Genomic DNA, 17695 nt, shown 5'->3' with positions numbered 1-17695 from the left:
GGACCTCATATTTTTTTAATGTAACATTTTTTAATGTAACATTAAAAAAATAAAGAGAAAAAAAATTAACACTACTTGTGACAGAAACTGAAAGAATAGCCTAGATTTCTTTACAACTAAACCTTACAGGAATTCTTTTTTTTTCAAATGATCAAATTTTGATTAAAAATTCCCACATACACTTAAATAAATATATATATGAACAATATATGTGATTTCCTAATTATACAGTTAAGAGAATCAAAACTACATTTAAGCCATTTACAGCAGAATAAAAGGAGCAGGATATTTATAACAATTAATGATTCAAGAAACTTTTGACTATTGCAAAAATTCTCAAAAAACTTTGTGAAAATGTAAAGTAGTGGCAGTTTGAGATTATTTTATGAATCTCAGAAAGAGAAAGATTATGTTTGTAAACTAATCTATTCCCTCCTGTGTGGTACTCTTTGATTGCATTAAATTCAACTGAAGGGCCTTTGATTGGATTATTTGATAAGATCACTTTAGGGCTTTTGATTGGACTGTGTCAGTGAGGCATGACACAGGTTGAGTCTCCACCCCTTTGCTGGGTCTGATGTAAACCGAAACACTCAGACATAGAAAAAGGAAGCCATCATGTTTGATCCTACCATATAAAAGAAAGGACTACAGGATTGCTTAAACATGACGTCCCAAGAGGCTGGGCCCAAAGAGCATCTCAAGGGGAAATGGTGAATACAGAGGGTAAGGTTGAACTTTGATAGAGATTGATAGCCATCTTGCTTCACCATGTTGCAACACTCCAGGATCAGCAGTAGCTGTCTTTGATGAGAAAACAATTAAGGTACTTTGAGTTGGACTTTTCATGGCCTTGGAACTATAAAACTTTTACACCAAATAAATCCCTTTAATAAAAGCCAACACATTTCTGGTACTTTGTATCTATATGACTTTGGCAAACAAAAACAGGAGTTAAAATTTAAAATGCCAAAATATAATGATAGTGATTATTTTTAAGCTGGATACACTCTTTTTCCTACATTTACCTGCATACAATTTAACTTTTAGAACTTCATTCTAATTTTGAACCAAAACTAAAATATTTAAAGCTACAATTTTTTCAATACTAAACTTACTATTGAATAGTCTTAGTAAACTTTAAATCTCTGAAATATATCACTGTCTCAAAAATTTTAATGCTGAAATCATTTAAGGTAAAAAGACAATAAACATTGGTGCTCTTTCTTTATGCTGACATGTTTACCTCTCTAAAAGAGAGTCTTTCCTTTGACTGTTTGTCCTAGTTTGTGCTGACTTAACAGAGCTAGAGGCACTACTATCCTCTGTTCTGTATGCCACTTGACTTCCCATTAGTACTTAGAAGAATTATTGATTTGGAGCTTTGACAGATAAGTCTCTTGGAAGGATTGATTAGAACTTTTTCTACAGGGACAGGTAGAGGTGAAAAAGACTACATCATTTTTAAAGAATCAAATGCCTTAAATCATAAGCTGTTTAAAATTTAAGCAAAATGTCATTTTCAATATCTTTTATTCTTTTATTTAAAGTGGCTCTCATTCTTAGGGAAAATATCCTTACTTAATCTCTATGGACAAATGAAGGTCAGGAATAATCATATTTGAAAAATGTATTTAATTAAAGAAGAAGCAAATTATTTTATTACATGTTCTTTGCCTTAAAATTGAGGAATTGAGAAGTCCCCTTTCAATTGGAGGTGGAATGGGCATCACCAGCCCAGAAACCTCAGGATTGAAGAATGAACTATGGACTAGAGTGAACTTACTGGTTATTTTACTATAGACGTATTGTAATTCTAGCAATGGAAGAACTTATGTCATTGATGTGGAGGCAGTGGTCATGGAGGTTCTGAGGTCAGAGAGAGGGAAAACAGATGTAATACGGGAGCATTTTCAAGACTTGGGAATTGTCCTGAATGACACTGCAACAACAGATACAGGCCATTACATATCCTGCCATAACTTACAGAATTGTGTGGGAGAGAGCACAAACTACTATGTAAACTATAAGCCCTGCTTAGTGACAATGCTTCAAAATGTGTTCATCAATCGCAATGAATGTACCACACTAATGAAGGATGCTGTTAATGTGGGTAAATCTGGGGGTTGTGGAGAGTGGGACATATGGGAAGCCCCTATATTTTTTTTGTGACATTTATGTAATTTAAATATCTTTTCAAAAAATACAAAATATATTTTAAGAAATTGAGGAACCTAGAAAAATCTTACCAGGATTTTCCTGAAATCTAAAACCACAGAGTTATTTCATAAACAAAATTACACTGAACATAGTCATGTTTAATATTATTTAATTAATGTTAATTAAATCATAATTATCTTTATGTTTGCCTGTATTGATAAAAATTTTTTAAATAAATATAAGAAATATATATTATTCTCTCCAGCTCTCTTAAAGAAATTCAAGGAAAATAAAGAAATTATGTAGACTTGTCCTGCTTACAACTGATTTTACCTTTATTTTATACTGTAGGATCCTGTTCTTCCTCTAACATCTCACATACCAGGATTTACTTTCTCACTTCTGGTAATGCACTGCCTTACTTGAGCAGCACCTTAATTAACACCAAGGTAAACTAGTTAAATTTCAGTTCCTTTATCCACAGGTTGCCAGAAGTTGGTGTGGGGTTTTTAAAATTATTCTTAACCTTGATTCACTTGCCTGTGAAACCTACAGTTATTAACATTCTGAGACCCTGGTCATTAAAACCTGTATAACTAACATTTGGTTGGAGATAAGATCTTCTCTTAAAAGACTCCTAAATTTGTCTCTTGCCTGCTCTAATTTGAATATCCTATTGATCTTGTAGTAGTCTATTTCTCTAACCTAACACACACTCTGCTTATTCCTTCATCTCTTCTAGGCCAATTTTGACTCATTGCTCCTCCTGGCTGTTCATACAAACTTAGGCATCATCATATCCACCATCATCTTCATCATCATCAGGCATCATTATAATTGGCTCACCCACTGAAGTTTACTATTTAATGAGTACATATACTAAGATGGGTTTTACAATAAGTGCTTTTTATAGATTAGAGGCATATCTTTTAAATATTGTAGGTTCAGTTCCAGACCACTGTAATAAAATGAACAACACAATAAAGCAAGTCACATAAATTTTGGTTTCCCAATGCATATAAAAATTGTGTTTATGCTATACTATAGTCTATTACATGTATAATAATATTATGTCTAAAAAAATATGCTGTTGTTAAAACATGCTAACCGTCATCTGAGCCTTCAGTGAGTCATAATCTTTTTGATGGTGGAAGGTCTTGCCTCAATGTTGATGGCTGCTAACTGATTAGGGTGGTGGTTGATAAAGGTTAAGAAGGCTGTGGCAATTTCTTAAAACAACAATGATGCTTGCTGCATTGATTGACTCTTCCTTTCAAGAAAGATTTCTAAATCCTTTTTTGTCAGTTCAACAATGTTCAAAGCATATTCAGCATCTCAAGGATTGACTTTCTTTGCTCACTCATAAGAAGCAATTCCTCATCTTCTCAGGTTCTATCTTCCAGCTCTACTAATTCTAGTTCTCTTGCTATTTCCATCACATCTCTAGTAGCTTTGTCCACTGAAGTTTGAACCCCTCAAAGTTATCCATGAGAGATGGAATCACCTTTTTCCAAATTCCTGTCACTATTGAGATTTTGACCTTCTCGCATGAATCATACATGTTCTTAGTGGTATTTAGAATGGTGAATCTTTTCCAGAATACTCTCAACTAACTTGTTCATATCCTTCAGAGGAATCACCCTCCATGGCAGCTATAGCCTTATGAAAAGTATTTCTTAAATAAAAATCATGAATGTCACAATTACTCCTTGATCCATGGGTTGAAGAATGGATGTTGCAGCTGTAGGGGTGAAAATAACATTCATTTCATTGTATATTTCCATCAGAGCCCTTGAGTGACCAAGTGCATTGTCAATGAGCAGTAAAATTTTGAAAGAAATATATTTTTTTCTGAGCAGTAGGTCTCAATAGTGAGCTTAAAATATTCAGTCAGCTATGTTGTAAACAGATATGCTCCACTTATAAGGGCAGGCAGAGTATATTTCACATAATTCATAAGAACCCTAGAATTTTTGGAAAGGTAGATGAGCATTGACTTCAACTTAAATTCACCAGCTGCACTAGTTCCTAACAAGAGAAAGGCAGCCTGTCCTTTGAAGCCAGGCACTGACTTCTCTCTAGCTATGAAAGTCCTACATGGCATCTTCTTCTCATAGAAGGCTATTCCATCCACACTGAAAATCTGATTTTTTACTATTTTAATTTTCATCATTAATCTTGGCTTGATGTTATGGATAACTTATTGTAGCTTCTACATAATCACTTGCTGCTTGACCTTGCACTTTTATATTATGGAGACAGACTCTTTCCTTAAACCTCATGAATCAACTTCTCCTAACTTAAAACTTTTCTTCTGCAGTTTCTTCACCTCTCTCAGCCTTCATAGAATTGAGGAGAGTTGGGGTCTTACTCTGGAATAAGCTTTAAAGAACTATTGTGGCTGGTCTGATCTTCTATCGAGACTACAAAACTTTCTCCATATCAGCAATAAGTCTGTTTCATTTACTTATCACTCACACAATCATGAATAAGGCTGTATCACTTTTTCATCATTCATTAATGGTCACTGTGGTAGCACTTGTAATTTCTTTCGAGAATTTTTCATTTGTACTCACAACTTGGCCAACTGGTGCAAGAGTTAACTTTCAGCCTATCTCAGCTTTCTAAATCCTTTTCTCACTAAGCTTAATCATTTCTAGCTTTTGATTTTAAGTGAGAGATGTATAACTCTTCCTTTCATTTGAACACTTCAAGGTCATTGCAGGGTTATTAATTGGCCTAATTTCAACATTGTTGCAGCTCAGGGAATAAGGAGGCCCAAGGAGAGGGAGAGAGATGGGAGAATGGACAGTCAATGGGATAATTAGCTGGTGTTTGTCACAGGTCACAGATCACCAAGAGCTCTGATGGAGAAATTCAGAGATGAATGTTGTTTTCACACCTACTAACACAAAATAACATTTATCAATTGAGTTTACCATGTAACATAGATGTGGTTTGTGGTGTTCCAAAGCAATTCAATTTTAAAAGTTTACAGGTCTCAGATCACCATAACAGATATAAAAATAATGAAAAAGGTTTGAAAGAGTGACATGGAGACATGAAATGAGCATATGCTTTTGAGAACATGGTACCGATAGACTTGCTTGACACAGGGTTGCCACAATTTGTAAAATTTCAGTTTGTAAAAAATCCTGTATTTCTGAAGCATGAGAAATAAAACTGCAATTAAATGAATTATCCATACATAATTTAATCCACAAAACCTTATCAGGTATGCAGTATTTTGTGCACCACTCCAATTAGTAAAATGAGGATTTGACCAAAAATAAAAACAAAACAAAAAACACTGTTATTAATAGCACTTACAGGATTCAATCTGTTTCTGCTTCTTGTCCATGGTATTAAGCTTTCATGTTTAGAATTATAAAGAAATAACTTAATCTTGGTTTAACACTGTAACACTTGGTTGAGCAATAGCAACTTAATTATCATAAACTCATATAAGAACTAACTAGAAGTTGCCTACTCTTTCTGCATTTGAGTGGCAATGTCTCTGATAGCATTTTCCTCAGTTGGTTAGTCTTTAATCTGTTTATTTTCCTTTTCCATTTCTTTGCATATATCCCTCCATACATACTTCAATTTATTTAATCTCATCCCCCACTATCATTTAATCATTTAACTCCCTTGACTGAATATGTCATTAAACCATACTAAAAACAGTTGATTTGGAGGGGGGGCATTAGGAATATATCTTATGTCTGATTTGAATTTAAAATATACAGGGATATTAAATGATTTGTAACACATGAATGGGAAAACTGCCAATGTTTTTATGAAATAGTAGTAAGTTATTTCACCTTGGTGTGGCCTTGAATGATTTTGTTATATTAGTTGGAGAGGAAGTTCAGTGGCTTCTTAGGGACTGTTTTTATACCTTGTCTAAGATCATGGTGTTTTAGTTTCCTTGATTGCTTACCAAATACCATGTGAATTAGTCAGCCAACAGAAATTGGTTGGTTTTTATAAAGGGTATTTATTTGGGGTAGGAGCTTACAGATACCAAGCCATAAAGCATAAGTTACTTCCCTCACCAAAATCTATTTTTATGTGTTGGAGCAAGATGGTTGCTGGTGTCTGTAAGGGTTCAGGATTCCTCGGTTCCTCTGGGCTCAGTTTCTGTTTTCTCTACAAGGACAGCTATAGATTATGAGGCTCTCTAGGCTTTGCCTCACTCCACAAGGTCAGCTGTAGACTATCAGGTGAATGGCTCTCTCTCTTTCTCCAGGACTCCAGCTTAAGACTTCAGCATCAAACTCCAGCATCAAAACTTCAACATTAAGAACCCCTCAACTCTGTTCTTCATGATGCCTTTTACCTGTGAGTCCCCACCCACCAAGGGGTGGGGACTTAAGGCCCTAATCATAACTCAGTCACACCCAGGTACAGATCAGATTACAAGCATAATCCAATATTTCTTTTTAGAATTCATCAATTATATCAAACTGCTACACCATTCAGTGGGTTTGTTTGAAATATCAGGTATTTATTAGCCCATGGATTCAAGGCTAGAAGTCTAAATCAAGGTATCACCAAGCCAGTGCTTTCTTCCCAAAAACTAGCATCCTGGGGCTTGCTGATGATGATCCTTGGTCCTTTGTACCTCTGTCACATAGCAATGCACATGGCAGCCTTTCCTGGCCTCTCCCTTCTTTTTTATGTTTCCTGACCTTCACTTTCTTGCTTCACATGCCTTTTTCTCTCTTTATCTGAATTTCATTCTGTTTATAAAGGAATTCAGTAATAGAATTAAGGTCCATCCTGTCTGAGTTGGACCATAACTTAACTGCTATAACCTCATCAAAATGTGTTACAATAGGTTCACATCCGCAGGAATAGATTCAGTTTAAGAACATGTTTTTGTGGGGTACATAGCTCCAAACCACCACATATGGATTTCTCATCTTGATACTATTGACATTTTGAGTTAGATAATTCATTGTTTTGGGTGGGGATGGGGATTGTCCTCTGAGTTTCTAAAATAATCCCAGTTAAGAACAGTTGGTCTAGTCTTGTTATTTTATTTTGTATGTCTTGTTGATTTCCATCCACCACCTTCCTTCAGCGTTTTTTGTTCCATTGAGTTTTAAATGTATGGCTGGTTACAGACCAATCTCTCTAATGAACTTGGATGCTAAAATCCCCAACAAAATGCTTGCTAATCATACTCAACAACACCTCAAATGAATTATACACCATGGCCAAGTAAGTTTCATCCCTGGTATGCAAGGATGGTTCAACATAAAAAAAAATCAATCAATGTAATATGCCACATTAATGGATTGAAGAAAAAAAATCACATGATCATCTCTATACATAAAAAGCATTTGATAAAATAGTTCACCCTCTCTTGGTAAAAATGCTTTAAAATATAGGAATAGAAGGAAACTTCCTCAACATGATAAAGAGTATATATGAAAAACACAGAGCTAACATTATATTCAATGATGAAATGCTAAAGACTTTCTAAGTCTGGAACAAGGTGAGGATGTCCACTGTCACCACTCTTATTCAACATTGGATTAAAAGTACTTGCTTGAGCAGTTAGGCAAGAAGCAGAAATAAAAGACATCCAAACTGGAAAGGAATAAGTAAAAATTTCACTATTTGCAGATAACATAATACTGTCCTTAGAAAGCCCTGAGAAATCTACAACAAATATTCTAGTGCTGCTAAAGGAGTTCAGTAAAATGGCAGGATATAAGATAAGCACACAAAAATCAGTACCATTTCTATACACCAATAATGAGCAATCTGAGGAAGAAATCAAGAAAAAAATTCCATTTATAATAGCAACTAAAAGAGTCAAATACCTAAGAATAAACTTAACTAAAGTACTAAAGGACTTGTACACAGAAAACTACAGAACACTGCTAAGGAAATCAAAGAAGAAATAAATAAATGAAAGAATATTCTATATTCTTGGATTGGAAGACTAAACATCATTAAGATATCTGTCTTACCGTAGTTAATTTACAGATTTAATGCAATATGAATAAAAATTACATCACCAATTTTTATTGAATTGGAATAGCTAATTATAAAATTCATTTGGAGGGGCAGGGACCCTGAATAGCCATAAACATATTGTTCATTTGTTAGAAGATTCAATACTCTTCAGATGTCAGTTCTCTCTCAACTGATATGTATATTCCAGTAATGTCAATAAGAATCCCATCAGGTTTTTGTGTTGAAATGAAAAAGTTGATTCTAAAATTGAAGTGAAAATAGAAAGGAGCTCAAAGAGCCAAAATAAGATTGGGGAGGGGGGCAATCTGGAGGACAATGATTATCTTAATTTAAGACCTAATATAAAGATACAATAATCAAGATGATGGTATTGGCATAAAGATAAATAATTAGATTAAGGGAACAGAGATTCCTGAAATAGACTCATAGTTTTAAACAATTAATACTTGACAAGTTACAAAGGCAGTTGGTGAAGAAAGAATCATCTTTTCAACAAATGAAACTGAAATATAAGACATCAACAAAAGTTCCATACATCATACTATATACAAAAGTTTATTGAAAATAGATCATCTATTTTAACTGTAAAATGTCTAAAAGAAAAAATAGAAGAACATTTTTATGACCACAGATTATGCAAGTATTTACTGGCTGTGACATCTAAATCATGTTCTACAAAAGAAAAAATAAACTGTGCTTTATAAAAATTTAAAATTTTGGTCTTTTAAAGACCCTGAAAAGAAAGTGAAATAAGTCAGAGAGAGACAACTAGAAAATATTTCAAGTCACATTTCTGAGTAAAGATTCATATAAAGGACTATCTAAACTCAATTATAAGAGAACAAAGAAATCTGTGAAATGATAGGCAAAATATTTGAATTGACACATTGTGAAAGAAGATACATAGATAGTAATAAGGATCTGAGAAGATGTGCAGTGCCATTAATCATTTTGGAAATGCAGATTAAACCACAATGCTATAAACTACACACTTATTAAAATATCTAAACTTAAAATAATTGACCATAACAAGTGTTGATGAAAATATTGTCACACTGGAAATAATACACTGTTAGTAGAAATTTAAAGTAGTAGAATTACTTGGTTAAATGGTTTGACAGTATTGTTACAAGTTAAATGGAATCCTGCTATGTGATTCAGCCATTCCATCTCAATAGATAAAAAATGCAAATAACTTGATGGTGAATTGATAAAGTATGGTGTATCTATATCATGAAATACTATTCAGCAATAAAATGGAAGTGCTACTGATACATGCAGACAATTTGGGTGAGTCACAAGAGAATTATGTGGAATAGGGAAGAAAAACAATTCCAAGAGATTGTGTACTATATGATTCTATTTGTATAATATTCTTAAAATGACAGAATTATAGAAGAAAACAAATTAGTGGTTGTCAGAGTTTATGAACAGGCATGGGTCAGGGAAAGAGTGGATACACAGATCGACCCGTGCACTAAAATTGTATGGAACTAGATAAATAGCCTCACATTGGTGCATGTAAAACTAATGAAATCTGAATAATATAGGTGGATTGTATCAATGTCAATTTTCTTGTTGTGATATTGTACTATAGTTTGGAAGGTATTACCATTGAGGGGAATTGGATAAAAGGTATATGACATCTGTCTGTATTACTTCTGACAACTGCCTGTGAATCATACAATTATCTCCAAATAAAAGTTTAAATTTTTTAAAAAAGAGGTAAAAAGGATTCTTGATACATTTTCAAAAATTAAAAGTAGGCAAAGGAGAGTCAACATACAGAAAATAGGAGTATATGAAGAAAACTAAATTAAGGGAACAGAATAAACACATGTATAATTTGAGAAAACTTTCCAGAAATAAGTAAAAACATGAAAAAAAAATTTGAAATTACTTACTGAAAGAGCCCAAAAATAAACAAACAAAAAACATGTTTAAGCAAAATCATTTGTACATATGGATAAGGAGAGCTAGTGATATTAAGGGAAAGAAGGAAAGAAGAACAGTTTATGCCAGTAGAAAATGGAACTAATTATTTAAGAATCTCAAAGACAGAAAATATAAATCAAGATTTCCTAACTAGCAAAAGTGACCTTCAAATATAAGGCATATATATATGATTATACCAAATAACACTGATTGTACAGTGTGGATGAATTGTATGCTTTATTAATATGTATCAATAAAACTGATTTTTTCAAAAGCGTATAAACTTAGCAACATGTAAGAAATCAGCAATTATTTTTTCCACAAGTCCTTCCTGAGAAATCTAGGACAAAACATGATTCAGACATTCATAATAACTAGCAAGATAGCAAAATAAAATTTATGGATGCATCACTTATATATTTACTTAATACAAAATGATGGCTAACAGGAAGAGCACATATGTGATGACTTATATTCTCACAACATAGGTATAAATCAAATATAAAAATGTGGTCAAGATGGAAAGAACAAATGGAAAAAACTTTTCAGTTACTTTAGTGATTAATTTGGTGGTCGTGATATTAAGGTTATTCCTCTGAGTAATGTGTTTAATGTGGAATTTAAAAAATGAGTAACTAGTGTTATTTTAATTTTAACAACCCTTATGTCCTTAAAAATCAGGATTGTCAGTGTGATATAAAAACTGACAGATCTAATGTGTAATAGATTAAATAAAAGCCCTATAGAATTAAATTAAATTTGAAGAATCAACAAAAACTCATTAAATATTTTATCTTTAAAAATATAAAGGTATTTCCTAGCTCTGTCCATAAATAGTGCCTAGTAGTTATGGCCAACCAAAATAGCAATGAACATTTCTAGCATACTGATTACAGTTTAGCAATAGCCTTTACTGATTACAGTTTAGCAATAGCCTTTTTACTAAAATAAATCAGGGATTCTCGAGAAATAACTGATTTCAGCTATGAGGTTGACAAAATATAAAATTATCTTGGATTATCCTATGATATCAGATGGTAAAGAAGATTTCAAAGATTATTATGATCGCAGCCAATGAACTCAGGAGCCACCCTGAGGAGGCACTGTCTGACCAAAGATGGGAAAATCTCGAATTTCAATATAGATAACAAATGTTTGATAAACATCAAACATAAGTAAATGGATGACTTTATGATGATGCTAAAACTGGTCACCATTGGAGAAAGACAGAGAAAAAAATCATTACCTTGGAAACTAAGAAATACAGAAACAGAATCAATCATTTCTTCTACCTTTCTTATATAAATTATATGAATGATTAACCAAATGATTATTTAAATGAAGCACCTCTGTACAGAAGTCTGTAACTAATTAATAAAAAATAGAATGAGGATATCAGTATTTTGCAAACTCTAATGAATTAATGAATTGAGACATTGTGCATTATTATCTGCCTAGGTCTCGAAATGAAAGACAATTAGACATTATGTGTCTCCTGACAACCTTGACAGAGGTATTGAATGAGTCTGGCCCAACTTCAAGAATCAGCTGCCAATTATTTTCAGGACATACAGACAACAGAGGAATATTCTGAACTACACAACTAGTATACAATAAACAGCATTCAGGTTGTGGGAAACTCTACAATTCAAATGTCTTAGGTTTATCAACAGATAATTTATAATGAAAAGAGAAGGGTGAAGTGAGAACTTATAGTAAGAGATACAAAAAAGTTTTAAATTTAAATTTAAAAAATTCTAGTGCCTAGGGTTGCACAACTGGGTGCTAAAACATTAATGAAAGTCAAGGAAGTAGTTGTGAGTTCTTGGGAGATTGCGGAAGTCATAAATGTCAGGGCACATTGAGGACATCTGGTACGTCTAGTAAAGTTCTATATATTGACTTGGAAAATGGTTACAAAGGATGTTTTCTGTATAATAAATCATTATTATACATTATTTGTGTTTTAAATATGGTTTAGTTTTATAATTTTTATGAAAGTTAAACTGTCAATCGTAGGCACAGAAGTGTTTGACATATTTTCTGATTTTTCATACTGCTAAAAATTTTTATAGTAAATAAGAAGGAATATAGTAAATAAGAAGTAAATATAGTAAAAAAGAAGGGAAAGAACAACAAAAATTGTGTGTCTAATAGAACTAAGGACCATCTTTCACTAGTGTTGGAATAACCTTAAGAGTTCTGGATAAATAATGACAATTAGGTGCTTTATTCACCTAAAGTGGCATATAAGAAATATGCTTTCTATTTCAGTTATACTAATGGATGTCTTTTAGATATAGAAAATTCCATAAATCGAGAAAATTGTTAAGAATCCCCTGTCCCAATTATTGCAAACTTGAACTGAAGAAAGTTAACTATTTAATGCTAATGAGTTTTTTTTTATTGACTTTGTAATAATATTACATCAAAAATATATATGTGAGGTCCCATTCAACCCCGCTCCCCCACCCCCCCCTCTCCCCCCCCAACAACACTCGTTCCCATCATCATGACACATCCATTGGATTTGGTAAGTACATCTTTGGGCACCTCTGCACCTCATAGTCAATGGTCCACATCATGGCCCATGCTCTCCCCCATTCCATCCAGTGGGCCCTGTGAGGATTTACAATGTCCGGTGATTGCCTCTGAAGCACCATCCAGGGCAGCTCCATGTCCCAAAGACACCTCCACCTCTCATCTCTTCCTGCCTTTCCCCATACCCATCGTCCACCATGTCCACTTTTCTCAATCCAATACCACCTCTTCTATGTGGACATTGGATTGGTTGTGTCCATTGCACCTCTATGTCAAGAGGAGGCTCAAATTCCACATGGATGCTGGATGCAATCCTCCCATTTTCAGTTGTAATCACTCTAGGCTCCATGGTGTGGTGGTTGTCCTTCTTCAACTCCATCTTAGCTGAGTGCGGTAAGTCCAATAAATCAGATTGTAGGTGCTGGAGTCTGTTGAGGTTCAGGACCTGGCTATCACATTGTCAGTCCAGAGATTCAAATCCCCTAAATATATCTTAAATCCCAACGTTAACTGCACCTCCAGCACATTAGCATGAAAGTCTTATAAAGGGAGATCCCATCTGAGTCCAGATTCATCACACATAAACACCATTTCCAAAGAGGGGCCATCTGCCCTGGTAGTTAACCCCATCGGCCATGGCCATAACTCTCATGGGTCTCTTTAGCCTTCAAAGGAACCAATATCTGGGGGTTGTATCTGCTTTATCTGTCTCTCTGACTCTGCTCAGTTGTGCATGAGGGCAATCCTTCTGCCAGCCTCCAGACTCTTTTTTAGAAACTCGTAGCCATATAAACTCATTTCTCCTTTCCATTTCCCCCTTACTTTAGGTCAAACAATTGCTAATGAGTTATTCACATAACAAGTAAAATAAAGCAGCCAGAATTTGACTCCTGATCAGTACTATATGCCTGCTTTCCTCTTTTTATTCTTTTAAGTGGTTTCTCAGTCTGTGTCCCCTGTCCCCTCAGTCTGTCCTATTGGAGTGGAGCTACATATTTGGGGCATTGTGATTTCTGTGTGTCCCTACTCAGAGTAAGAAGCATAATGTCAAAAATAGTCTGTGTCCACTTTTGGCTTGATAGTGTGAGCAGTTCTACCAACTCCAGCTGCTCCCATGAAACTGATGACCATTATAAAAATCAACCATTTAAATAGTCCTAAGGAAAAACAACAAATGAAGAAATATCTATTAATGAAAATCTTTTGAAAATCTGTTTTTTTTTTTAATGAAGACCAATCCTTTCTTTCCCCATCCTACTTCAGTAAGGTGGATCCCCCAGTCTAGACTGTTGCAGCCAAGAACATAAGATTCTCTAACACTCTTGATCCCAGCTGGAGGGCCTTTTTCCTGGGATAGAGACTGTTGATGAGATTAAGTCCCAGGCAAGTGTGTTCGAGAGGTGAGAGCTTCCTTCTTCCACTCCATCCCCACTAATAGAATGGAGATAGGCCTGGGTGTGGCACACTGAAGATTCCAGGCCCCTATAGCCCTTCTCCCAGTTTATGTGGGGGAGGTTCCATGCAAGGAGAGGAAAGCAAAGAGTACCTTAAACTAATGACCCCCTCCACTGAGTGGCCATTTCCTATAGTTGGGACATCACTCAGGAGTTCACTCTTGTCCCTATCCATACCTCCAGAACCTTGGTTCACTGATTTTGCTTAGGGAGAGATGCAGGTCATAAAAGAGTACCTCCTAATCTTTTCCCAAAGGAACTGAATTTTCCCAAATGAAATGATGCAATTAAACCTAAGAATACACTAATAAGCAGTAAAATTGGGAGGGGATTTGTGGATCTAATGAAGATATGACCTAGAGCATAGGCTGACTTATTTACAGGAAATTACTGGGGAAGAAAACAGCTGGAAGAAGACCTCTTAGGGCCAGAAAAAATATCACAGAAACTATTACATGTAGGGAGATACAATTTGGTTAAATTCAGTTTGAAGAAGAATTTATGTTCTGAAGTATTGCTGGAAATACTACAGCAACTGTCTAGCAATTAGTGGGGTTTAACAGCTGGATATGGTCAGAGAAACAGTGGAAGAGACTTTTATGAACAATACTGACAACCCAGGATGACTGAACAGATCCAAAGTTGTGCCACCTGAAGAGCAATAGCAAAGACTTAACACTGTGGAATGGAAATAAATTAATTACACTAAAATAATCCATTCATTCATAAGCAATAAGAAAGCAAGTAACAGGCTTTGGAGACGGGGACCAGTGTCCATAGTTGCTACAACATATGGCATAAAATTTCCATTTTCCAACAAGAAGTTACAAGTCATGCAAAGAAACAGGAAAGTATGATCCACATGTAAACTCTGACTAAAATGGTTTTACTTGTGACTGTAGTTGTTATTTTAGCTTAGTCATTTACTTGCTATTGTAGTTGTTTTCTTATGTTAACTGACTGATCTATAATATTGTTGTAACCAAATGTCTGCCCCTGGTTTATAGTTCCTTATTTTATAGTCAGTTAGTGTCTACCCCAGCTAGCTTTTATCATTTCTCAAGGGATTCTCAGGCCTGTGCTTGCATACTACCAATCAATTTATGCCAACTTAAATAACATTGCTACTATCTCCTCCTACCTTTGTTTGTATCCCATAAAGACCCTAAGCTCTTTAGACTCAGGGTGACAGATTTGAGATTTCTCCTGTCTCCTTGTCTGGCTGCCATACAATAAAATGCTTTCTTGTCTTAAAATACTTGAGTCACAGCATTGACTTCTGTGCACATCAGGCAATGAACACTTTCTCAGTAACACATACACTGGGGAAAGAAGCAAACAACAGAAAATGCCTGTAATATTAACAAGATACAAATTTAACAAATTTCAAAGTAACCAATATAAATATATTCACAAATATAACAAGTTAAAGTAGCCAATATAAATATATTCACAGAATAAAGGAAACCTTGATTAAAGACATAAAGGAAGGTAAAATGACAATGTTACATGAAACAGAGAATATGAACAAAAAGAGATAAAACTTTAAAAAAGAACCAAATGCAAATAAGTTTGAAATGTATAATAACTGAAATTTAAAGACAATCATTAGAGGAGCTCAACAGTAGATTTGCATTGGCAGATCAAAGATTTAGTGAACTTGCAATATATTATAGAGATCATGCAAGCTGAAGAACAGAGAATTAAATAGAATGAAAAGAATGAACAGAGCCTTAGAGAGTTGTGGGACACCATTAAGAGCAACAACATGTGCATACTGGGAATACCAGAAAGGAAAGAGAGAGGGAAAGGAGAAGGAAAAAATATGTAAGAAATAATGAGTGAAAAATCCCCAAATTTTTCACAACCAGAAAGTTCAACAAAGTACAAGTATGATAAATACAGAAAGAATCACAAAAGGACACCTGGTAATAAAACTGCTAAAAGTAAAAAAAAAAAAAAAAAAAAAAAAAGATAAAATCTTGACAGCAGCAAAAGAAAAAATAACAAGTCACTGACAGAAGAACCCCTGTAAGATTAACAGCTGACCCTCAGCAGAAATGATGTAGGTCAGGAGGCAAGACTACTATATCCAAAACTTTATCATTCAAAAATGAAGGTAAAACCAAGAAAACAAAAACAGAAAGAATTTTTTGTTAGCAGACACATCTTAATAAGAAATAACAAAATACTTTATCAGATTGAAGGCAAGTGACCCCAGGCTGTATTTAACCATACAAAGCACACTGGGAAAATAAATTATACAGTCATAATATACACTGTAATACATGTTTTTCTTTTCTTCTCTTAATTTATTTGAAAATCAATTGTAGAAAATAATATATATAGAAATGAATTGTTTGGCCTACAAATATAGAAATGTAATGTTTGTGTAATGTGTTTGCATATTACAAAAGTGTAAGTGTGAGTAAAGCTGTAATGGTCAAAGAAAATAGCAAGTAGTAAAATAATAGTTATAACAATGTATGGTTTGGGTTGTACCATTAAGAGATATAATATAAATAACAATAATACCACAAAGAGATGGAGAGGAATTTAGCTATCTAGGAGTTACATTTCTGTACCTTACTGGTATTGTTAATATAAATTTGAAGCTGATTCCTATAAGTTAAAGTGTATAAATTGTAAGCTCTCCAGCAACCACTAAAAATAACTCAAAAATATAGTGAAAAATTATTAATTTATTTAAAATGTTAAATTAGAAAATATATACTTAATGCTAAAGAAAGTAATAAAGGAGGAATAGAGGGACAAAATGACATGAGACATATGGAAAAGAAAAAAATAAAATGGCATATGTAAATCCTATTACCTCAATTGTAAAAAATAAATATGATTGAGTAAACAGTTCACTGAAAATACAGAGATTGCCAGATGATTAAAACATGTAACACATGATCCAATTATATGTTATCTATAGGAGACATACAATTTATTCAAAGACACAAACAAATTGAAAGAAAAAAGATGAAGAAAAATGAATCATACCAATAGCCACCTTAGGAAAGCTGTGCTTTGGATATTGTATGGAAGTTTTTCAGGTGAAGAGACTCAAACACAGATGGCTAGACAGCCAAGAATACATTAAAGGACAGCTTTATTAGATCAAAGGACCTGGAGAGGGAGAAGACTAAATGAGAGCAGCAAGTGGGCCCAGGGCTTACCTAATCTAGGCTCCTGCTTGGGTCAGTTGAACTAGGAAGGGAGAAGAAATAGCATAGGTCCAAAGCTCTGTCTTTTATTATGACTCAGAGGGAAGGAGTGGGGTTTTCCCATGGGTACTAGAGATTGACAGCTTTAAATCATATAGCACAAAAAAGCAGAAGTGACCAGGACCATTTGGAGATGATGAGACACCAAATATAATTTATTTTATGTCAATACAAGACACTATTAAAAATATAGAGGGGCATTTTATAATGATAAAGGGCTCAATTCATCAGGAAGAAGTAACAATTATAAACATATGTGGGCCTTATACCAGAGAAACAAAATACATGCAGGAATAACTGACAGAAATGAAGGAAGAAATAGATGATTCAATAATAATAGTTGAGGACTTCAATACCTTAGTTTCAATAATAGATACA

Source organism: Dasypus novemcinctus, chromosome 5 (genome assembly GCF_030445035.2).
Source record: "Dasypus novemcinctus isolate mDasNov1 chromosome 5, mDasNov1.1.hap2, whole genome shotgun sequence".
NCBI classification, from domain to species: domain Eukaryota; kingdom Metazoa; phylum Chordata; class Mammalia; order Cingulata; family Dasypodidae; genus Dasypus; species Dasypus novemcinctus.
This window is presented reverse-complemented; position numbering follows the sequence as displayed.